The sequence below is a fragment of the Ovis canadensis genome, chromosome Y (genome assembly GCF_042477335.2).
Source record: "Ovis canadensis isolate MfBH-ARS-UI-01 breed Bighorn chromosome Y, ARS-UI_OviCan_v2, whole genome shotgun sequence".
NCBI classification, from domain to species: Eukaryota; Metazoa; Chordata; class Mammalia; order Artiodactyla; family Bovidae; genus Ovis; species Ovis canadensis.
Genome location: NC_091271.1, coordinates 16,940,801 through 16,951,037, shown reverse-complemented (window position 1 = coordinate 16,951,037; position 10,237 = coordinate 16,940,801). Strand labels below are relative to the sequence as shown.

The 10,237-nt window shown below is 43.7% G+C and overlaps 1 pseudogene; it reads right to left on the bottom strand.

Moving 5' to 3' along the window:
- Window positions 1–7,988: 7,988 nt before the first annotated feature.
- Window positions 7,989–9,702, bottom strand: LOC138431447 (zinc finger protein 280A-like; annotated as a pseudogene).
- Window positions 9,703–10,237: the final 535 nt, after the last annotated feature.

Sequence of the window (10,237 nt, the reverse complement as noted above, 5' to 3'; positions counted from 1 at the left end):
AACTCCTTTTCCCTGAGCTCCTTCCTCCCACCTCCCTTCTCTCAGTAACAAACAAACAAATACCTCATCTGCCAACTTCCCGAACCAAAGGCCTGAATCTCGGGGCCTCCAGGGACAGGGCAGCCCTGGATTCCGACGAGAGGCAGAGGAAACAGGAAAACGACCAAAGCTCCAGGGCAGTGAAGAGGCCACTAGATAGATTTTTTTTTTTTTTTGGCTGCGCCCACCTGACTGTGCCTGGGTGCAGAACCGGGTTGTGCCGTGAAGATTTGTGTGTGTGTGTGTGTGTGTGTGTGTGTGTGTGTGTGTGTTTAAATACATTAGGTTCCACAGGAGAACTGGGGGTATGCCGGGGGCCAGGGGCCTAAGAGGACCTTTCTGCGAGCTGGCTTGTCCTACACCCCGGGGAAGAAAGCTGCTGAAGAGCAGAATCCACCCAGACTAGAGAGGGGAGAGGGCAAAAGGAGCCTGAGGCCCGTGGGTCCTGCCGCACGCTCCCTCCTGAGGGCCCGCGGGCCCTCACCAGCTGCCCCGCCGAGAAGGCCCCGTGGGAGTGGGGACCCGAGACACCCTCCCTTTAGCCGTCAGGCACCGCTTTGGCTGAACCACGCTCCAGTCCTTACCGGTCCCCATTGGCGGAGGTGACAGAACTGCCTGCCGCTCACCTGCCCTAGGCAGTGCCCGGATTAAGCCTGAGGAGGCGAGCCCGAGGCGATGAGGCCTCCTCAGGTCTGGGTCGCCGCCTCAGCTCCCCCTACAGGCGTGCGGGCTGCCTCCGATGATTGGCTGCCAGGTGTCGGCGCCTGCAATCTGATTGGCTGCGAGGCCGAGTTGGGCGCATGCGCGGGCGATGCACACACACACACACACACACACACACACACACACACACACACACACACACACACACACACACACACACACACACACACACACACACACACACACACACACACACACACACACACACACACACACACACACACACACACACACACACACACACACACCCCGGCCCCAAGCCCCAATCTCATAAAAACACCCGCTGTTGGCGTGGTCAGGCTGAATCTGAATCTCAAGGGTCTTGGGTCAAGATTTGCTCAACTCACCGAATGGGAAAGAAGGAAAAAACAGATGGCACAGTCTCCAGGGCACAGGGCTGGGAACGGCCTCCAAGTCTACCAGGCAAGTCCAGTGATGGTGTCCAGCAGTCACAGCCCTCAGGGGTGACCTCCCTTAAGCAAGTTCTTTGCTTAAGGAACTTGACCATATAGTGGATCTTGAAGCCCCTCCTCTTGGAATTACATTTCAATCAATGCCTGCCCCTGTTTTTGCAAGGTTATTGTGAGCTGAGAATGAGCTTTACTTTCTTCTTCTTCTTCTTTCTTCTTCCTCCTTCTTCCTTCTTCCTTCTTTCTCCTTCTCCTCCTCCTCCTCCCCCTTTCTCCTCCTCCTTTTTCTCCTTCTTCTTTCTTCTTCTTCTTCTTACTTTTTCTTTCTTTTTTTTTTTTTAATTTTAGAGCTTTCCACTTTTAATGGCTGAGGAAAACCAAAAAGAATTTTATTTTCTGGCGTGAAAATTGTGTGAAATTCAGTTTTCGGAGTCGTTAAAGTTGGAACAGGGACTTGCCAGTTTCTTTGGTTATTATCTATGGCTGAAAACTTAATTAATTGCCAATGATCATATTCACAAAGCCTAACATATTTCTTTTTTGGCCCTTCACAGAGTCTTTTTTAAATGCCCTGTTCTGCTGGAAGTCTCCTAGTAGTCACATGGGAGAATAAAGTTTTGGTTTTGTTACAATATTTTCTCTCTAATATATTCATTTTTCATTCTTTACTAATTTCATTCCTTCATATAGCTATAAGTTTGTTCTGTTGCTCATCCTTACAACTTTTTGAGATGATTATTTGTAACTCTCATTTCTCTTATATCTAATGCTATAAATTTACCTTAATTTGTTGTTGTTGTTCAGTCCCTCAGTCATGTTGGACTCTTTGCTACGCCATGGACTGCATGCAGCACACCAGGCTTCCCTGTCCTTCACTGTCTCCTGGAGTTTGCTCAAACTCATGTCCATTGAGTTGGTGATACCCTCCATACATCTTATCCTTCGCTGCCCACTTCTTCTCCTGCCCTCAGTCTTTCCCAGCATCAAGTCTTTTCCAATGAGTTGGCTTTTCACATCAGGTGGCCAAACTATTGGATCATCAGATTCAGCATCAGTCCTTCCAGTGAATAGTCAGAGCTGACTGCCCTTAGGATTGACTGGTTGGATCTTGCTGTCCAAGGGACTCTCAAGAGTCTTCTCCAACACCACAGTTCAAAAGCATCAATTCTTCGGCACTCCACCTTCTTTATGGTCCAGCTGTCACACCCATACATGACTGCCGGAAAAACCATAGCTGTGACTAGGTGGACTTTGTCAGCAAAGAAATGTCTCTGCTTTTTAATATGCCGTCTAGGTTTGTCATAGCTTTTCTTCCAAGGGCCACATAGCTTTTAAGCTCATGGCTGCATTCACCATCCACAATCATTTTGGACCCCAAGAAAATAAAGTCTGTTGCTGTTTCCATTGTTTCTCCGTACAAATTTAACTATGTCCCACAATTTTTGCCGAATAGAATGTTCATTATCATTCACTTTCAAGTATATCTAATATTCTCTTCTAAAGACAAGACTATATATTGTATGGGCTTCCCTGGTCACTCAACTGGTAAATCACTTTCCAGCCAATGAAGGAGACACAAGAGGCCTGGGTTCGATCCTGGGTCAGGAGGATCCCCTGGAGAAAATAATGGCAATCTGTTCCAGGATCCTTGCGTGAAAATTCCATAGAGAGATATATCATGTATTAATATAGTTATTTATATTTTCCAAGTGAATGGCATTTTAAAAGATGTTTCTTGGTCAGTTTCTCATTATTGCATTATAGTCAGATGACACAGTCTAAATATTACTGATCCTTTGTATTTGAAGATTTCCATTCAGTTAAGTATACCGTACTTCAAATTTCCTTCTCAGTGAAGTCAAGATTAAGTGGGTGTTATGTAGAGAAAATACTTGCAATGTCTAAAATGTATATATGTGAAATGACTTCCTTTATGCTTCACAATTATGCCAGCATCTTTCAGTAGGGTACCTTTAACTAAGTTCCAGGGTTTTCTCAAATTTTACCGGTTTTTCCACAAATGTTCTTTCCCAGTTTCATATTCCCATATAGGATACTGACCTGCATGAGAATATATAGCAAAAAGCAACAGATACCTCCCTTAGCTTACTCTGGTCTGTAGCAGTTTCTTACACTTTCCTTGTTTTTCATGACTTTTGACATTTTTCAGGAGTCCTCCAGGGACAGGTATTTTGCAGAATGACTCTCTATATGGGTTTGGTATGTTTCTCCTGATTGCCCTGGGGTTTATATAATTTTAGAACTATACCTCCAAGGCAAAATATCTTTCTCATCACTTCCCATCAAGGATTCATACTATCAAAATGACTTACCACTAGTTCCTGTGCTATAAAGTTGTCTCCTTCCTACTGACATATTCTGTTCTTGGAAACAAGCCACTAAACACAGCCTACATTTAGGGAGGGGCATGGAATCTCATCTTGAGGAAAATATCTAAGAGATACACAAATTACTGTGTATACAAGCTAATTGAAACTCATTTATAAGGAAGATCTGGTCCTTCTAGCCATATCTTTTAATTTTAAATTAATTAAAGTAAAGATTTAATAGGTTTCCCAGTTGGTGCTAGTGGTAAAGTACCTGCCTGCCAATACAGGAGATGTAAACAACGTGGGTTCAACCCCTGGGTCAAGAAGAACCCCCGGAAAGGGAAATGGCAACCCACTCCAGTATTAATGTCTGGAGAATCCCATGGACAGAGGAGCCTGGTGCACTACACTGATGGGGTTGCAAAGAGCTGGGCAGACTGAAGCCGCTGAACACACACAAAGATTTAATACCTCAGTCACACTGGCTGCATTTTAACATTTGCAAAGTGGCATATTAGACAAGGACATAGAAAATATTTTTATTGAGAATTCCTTAGTGATCCGGTTGTTAGAGATTTGTGCTTCTACTGCAGGGGCCAGAGAGTCAATCCCTGGTTGAAGATCTAAGATCCCTTAATCCTCACAGCAAGGCCAAACAAACAAACAAACAAACAAAAACCCTGCCAGATGAACACTCCATCTGATAATTCAGATAAAGAATATAAGCAGAACACCTCACAGAAAAGAAACATAAGCATTTATATATGTGAAAAGCTGATCGCCCTTATTAGGGAATACATGCAACAATTATTAAAAAAATTTCTATTGCTGCAGAAATGTCTGTGAATAGCACTGACTTAGGTGATTGTTTTGCCAACCTTTCTTCTTTTCAAATGTAGTGCATATTAACACGTGAAACTGCTTTAGTTCTGTCTCAAAAATTTGCTATTTTCACTATCATTCAGTTCAAATAGTGCTTTTCCCATAACAATTTCTCTTAGGAGCAATAAGTTATTTAGGTTCAGAAGCAGGAGAAGGAAGAGCCTAAAACACAACATTAAAGAGGCTTGTGAATTACAGACATGCCACTTTTGCACTTTGGGTTCCTGGCAATCCTTACTGCACAGCCTGTTTGCAGTGATATTGCTTCGTTTTCAAACTTTGGGAGTCCTGTACGCCTCAGTTATCTTTCTGGGTTTTTGTTTGGTCATGCCACAGAACCTGTGGGATCTTAGTTCCGCAACCAGGTGTTGAACCCTGGCCATTGACAGTGAAAGCATCAAGTCCTAGCCAATGAACCAACAGGGATTTCTCATATATTTTTCTTTCTTTCTTTCAAATATTTATTCATTTACTTTTGGCTGCGCTTGCTTTTAGTTCCAGCACAAGGACCCTTCAATCTTCATTGTAGCATGTGGCAGCAGGAATTTTAATTGTCACATGTAGTATTTTTAGTTGCAATATGTGGGATCTAATACCCCGACCAGGGAATGAACTTGGACGCCCTAATCTGGGAGCACCGAGTATTTCCACTGGACTACAGGGATGTCATTCCCATGATCGAACCCCGGTCTCCCACATTGCAAGTGAATTCCTTACTGTCTGAACCACCGTAGCTTTGACTATAAGAATTTTGGTCAGCAGAGTGATGCCTTAGCTTTTTTTTTTTTTTTTTAATGCTGTCTATGTTTGCCATAGCTTTTCTTCCAAGGAGCTAGTTTCCCTTAATTTTGTGGCCACATTCACCATCTACAGTAATTTTGGAGTCCAAGAAAATAAAATCTGCTATTATTTTCAATTTTTCACCATTTCTTTGCCATAAAGCGATAGGACCAGATGTTGTGAACTTCATTTTTTGAAATTTGAGTTTTAAGCCAGTCCTTCACTCTCCTCTTTTGCCATCGTCAAGAGGCTCTTCATTTTCTGCCATTAGGGTGGCATCTTCTGCATATCTGAGGTTGTCACTGTTTCTCCAGCAATCGTGATTCCAGATTGTGCTTCATCCAGCCCAGTGTTTTTCATGATGTACTCTGCAATTAAGTTAAATAAGCAGGGCAACAGTATATAATCCTGACATACTCCTTTCCCTATTTGGAACCAGTCACTTGTTCCATGTCCAGTTCTAACTCTTGCTTCTTGACCTGCATACAGATTTCTCAGGAGGCAGGTCAGATGGTCTGGTATTCCCATCTCTTTAAGGATTTTCCAGAGTTTGTTGTGGTTCACACAGTCAAAGGTCTCATCACTTCATGGAAAATAGATGAAGAAACAATGGAAACAGTGACAGAATTTATTTTCTTGAGCTCTAAAATCACTACAGATGGTGACTGCAGCCACGAAGTTAAAAGATGCTTGCTCCTTGGAAGAAAAGCTGTGACAAATCTAGAAAGCATATGGAAAAGCAGAATTACTTTGCCAGCAAAGATCCATGTAGTCCAGGCTATTGCTCTTCCACTAGTCAGGTATGGACGTGAGAGTTGGAGCGTAAAGATGGCTGAGCACCAAGGAATTGATGCTTTTGAACTGTGGTGTTGGTGAAGATTCCTGAGTGTCTGTTGGACTGGCAGCGAGACCAAGCCAGTCAGCCCTACAGGAAATCATCACTGAATAGTCACTGTAAGGAATGATACTGAAAGTGAAGCCCCGACACTTTGACCACCTTATGGGGAGAGCTGACTCATTAGAATACACCCTAATGCCGGAAAAGTTTGAAAGAAGGAGGAGGGGATGACAGAGAATGAGATGGTTGGATAGCATCACACACTCAACGGACTTGAGCTTGAGCAAGCTCCAGGAGACGATGAAGGACAGAGAAGCCTGGTGTTCCGCAGTCCATGGGATCGCAAAGAATGAACACGACTGCCCAACAACAAATTATTATTTGTCTTGCTTGATGTTTTTCTCGTTTCTGCAGCTTTTCACTTCTAATTAAATTTGTTCTTTGAAACTCATGGAAGGTCTAGGACCAGAAATGTTTCTACAAATAAGGGAGGACGTTGGTGGGGGTTGGGCAGGGGATGGTCTATCACTGGGAAAGCCCTGCAGGGTCCTGCTCAGTTATATGATGAAGCAGACTGACAATGCCAAGTGTTCAGTAGAAATGGAAATGCCAGTACTGTTAGTGGAAATACACACTGCTTCAATCAGTTTCAAAAAAGCATTTGACTGTACCTGCATGTTAGAATGGCTAAGTCAGTAACATCTGCCTGCTGTGGAGGAGACCTTGGTTTGAACCCTGGGTCGGGAAAATCCTCTGGCGAAGAAAATGCCAACCCAATGTTGCATTCTTGCCTGGGAAATCCTATGGACAGTGGAGCCTGGTTGGCGAGTCTGTGGGGTTGTAACAGTTAAATACTACTTAGCAACTAAACCACTACCACATGCGTTGTCAGAAAATCTCATGTCGAGACATATAGATTTAGCTATCCTAGAGAAATTACAATGAAAGACACAAAAACGTTCATAGGCAGCTTATTCAATAAGGAAAAATACGAGCCTTAAATTTCAGGCACAGTAAAATGGACGTATAAGACTATGCCAATTCATCTGAGGGAATTCTACCCAGCAATCAAAAAAGAATGTTCCACAGCTACATACAATAAGAATGCATCTCACTTATTTAAAGGAAAACGAAGACCAGGGGAACAGAAAGTCTATTGTGTGATTCTGTTTATTTAACACTTGAAACAAAGAAAAATGAATCCCTGGTGCTAGAGGTCAAAGAAGTGGTTACTTTGAGGGGCAGAGAGTGGCCAGTAAGGAACATGGAGATTTCAAAGCTACTTGATAGTAGAGAGAGGAAACAAATACAATCTCAGTTACAGTAAAGCCAGACTTTATTTAGTTGGGCTACAAAATAACCATAGATGGTTACTGGTGCCATGAAATTAAAAGATGCTCACTCCTTGGAAGAAAAGTTGTGACAAAGCTAGACAGTGTATTAAAAGAAAGAGACATTACTTTGCCAACAAATGTCCATAAAGTCAAAGCTGTGATTTTTCCAGTAGTCAGATACAGATGGAGGAGCTGCACCATAAAGAAGGCTGAGTGCTGAAGAATTGATCTTTTCAAACTGTGGTGCTGGAGAATGGAGAAGACTCTTGAGAGTCCCTTGGACTGCAAGGAGATCCAATCAGTCAATCCTAAAGGAAATCAACCCTGAATATTCAGTGGAAAAACGGATGCTGAAGTGCCAATGCTTTGGCCTCCTGATGGGAAGAGTCAACTCATTGGGAAAACAAAACAAAACAAAACCAAACCCTTGATCCTGGGAAATATTGAAGGCAGGAGCAGAAGGCATGACAGAGGATGAGATGGTTGGGTGGCATCAGCAACCCAACGGAATGAGTTTGAGCAAGCTTCAGGGGATGGTGATGGACAGGGAAGCGTGGCATACAGAAGTTCATGGGGTCACAGGGAGTCAGACACGACTGAGCAACTGAACAACAAAAGCCAGGCAGGGTCTTTATGTACAGCTGGCTGAACCTCAATGGGGCTTTTTTGAATTTCTGGAGGTGGGTAGAACATAAATTTTTGGCCAGATCTCTTGCTGCAACATGTCCGGAATATTTCGTGTCCGTAGTCAATCTTTTTTGTGGTTTTTCCGGGTGGCACTTTGGAGTCAGTGTTCCTCACAATGATGGATGCTGTCTCTCTCAGTCCCAGCTGAACTGAACTTTGGATCATGACCTCTGTTTCAGGAGGCAACCCTCCCAAGTGCTCTGGCTTTTGGAATGACCGATGATTCTTGGTTTGGTTCTCTGTCTTTTCCTTCACGTTCAAACTTTGCAGCCAGCACTTGGAACATGGAAAGACCCTCCTGTTCCAGTTCCTCCAAGCGTGATTTACAAAGGATGTCACCTGTTTGAAAATTTTGAGGCAAAACAGACAAACAAATTGTTCATATTTCCATGCCATGTTCTAAAATATGCCTCTACATTGGCAAAGGCTGACAATCTGTAATTGCAAACACAGCAGACATAGGGCATTTTGCCAGGTTTGTGACTGTCCTTCATGTGCTGTAATAGAACCTGATCTGTTTTGAAGGACAATTCACAGATTTTACAGACCGTGGAGGGCTCCCAGGAAGCATGGACACTTTCAGTGTGACACTGCCGCTGGAACAAGGTGGGAAACTGGTGGTGGCAGTGCTGACAGGTAGTGTAGATTTCTCAGCTGTCACCCTTCTGCCTCTCAAGCTCTAGATGGTTCCTCAGGTGGGTCATAAACTTGACATATTTTAGAACACTCAAGCAGCTGAGGCATTTAAAGGCTGTGTGAGTCTTCTGTTCTGGCTGCCATCTCTTGTATGCTGCCAGAGTAAAAGCCATCAAATAACATTTACTTTCATCAGTAAATTTGATCCCAGATTTACTTTCATGGCATCAACAGACTTGCTCTGAGTTGCAAGAGTCAAAACGTCCATTTTCTCCAGCCCTTACAAACTACATGGTCCTTCTGGATCCATAAGACGGAAGCATGCCTGGTCATTGGCATGAGTCCATGAAAATGATGCCCCACCATGAACACGGCTCGGTGAGGTCGGGGAATCTTCCAAGGTCATAATCGTGTTTTTCCAGGAGAGATACCTGGAGGGGCCATGGTGGAGGCAGGTCCCCCTGGGATTCCATCCCTGAGTTTGGGTCTTTTGGGCTTCCCACTGTTAAAATTCACATCTGAAGTAGGACACCGCTTTGAATTAAGAGGGCTTTCATCCTTGTCTCCTAATGAGAGAACAGCTCCAGAGAGACAGTGACGCCGCAGAGAGAGCAGTTCCGAATTGTGAAGGACAGTTTCCGGAGAGTTCGTTTTATAATCAGGTTTAGATGAAGGCTCAGAAATAATAGAACTGCCTCTTCCTCCCCATACACACTGAGAAGCTGGTGATACGGCAGCTGGCTCTGATGCTGGGGTCTTAAGATTTGCAGGTTGCAACGTGCAGGAGGGATCTGGACTCACGGGGTCCTTCATTCTTCTTGAAGATGATTCCCTGGTCACTCTGTTCAAAGCGTTAGAAATGACTGGCTTTGAGCTTGAAATCACTCTGACCCAGAGGGTTTCAGCATCCTCATTGACGTGCTCCACTCCAACAAAGATGACCTCAGCATCGTCATTGTCCTCACTCTGGATTTGGACACGGCGGTCTTTTTCTTTGGTTGTGGTGGTGCTTGTGCTTCCTCACACGGGAAGAGATGGGCCATTTTGCAATCACTTTTGGCTTCAAGTGGCCCCTTCTAGTGTTGTTTTTTTTTTTTTCCCCACCTAAAAGTAATCATCAGAAAAGGTCATCCCCTCTGATCTCAGGTGTCACTCTCTGTGGTTTCAGTTAACCCTCAGTTGTTCACCGAGAATGTTAAATGGAAAACTCCAGAAATATATAACTTATGCATTTTAATCTGCAGGTAATTCTGAGGAGAGTGATTGGAATCTCACACCATCCTGCTTCCTCCTGCCCAGAACGTGAATCGTTCCTTAGTCCTGAACATCCCATGCATTTGTCGCTCGGTTACCCCAATGATTGGTGAGATGTCACAGGGCTTGTGAACAAGTCATCCTTAGTTTACTCAATAATGGCCCCAAACCATAAGTGGAGTGATGCTGCCCATTTAGATATGCCCGAGAAAATCCATTAAGTGCTACCTCTAAGTGAAAAGATCAAAGTTCTCAATTTGATATAAAAAGAGAAAGAAAAAATGTATGCTGAGGTTGCTAATATCTGTGGTGAATGTGAAGAAG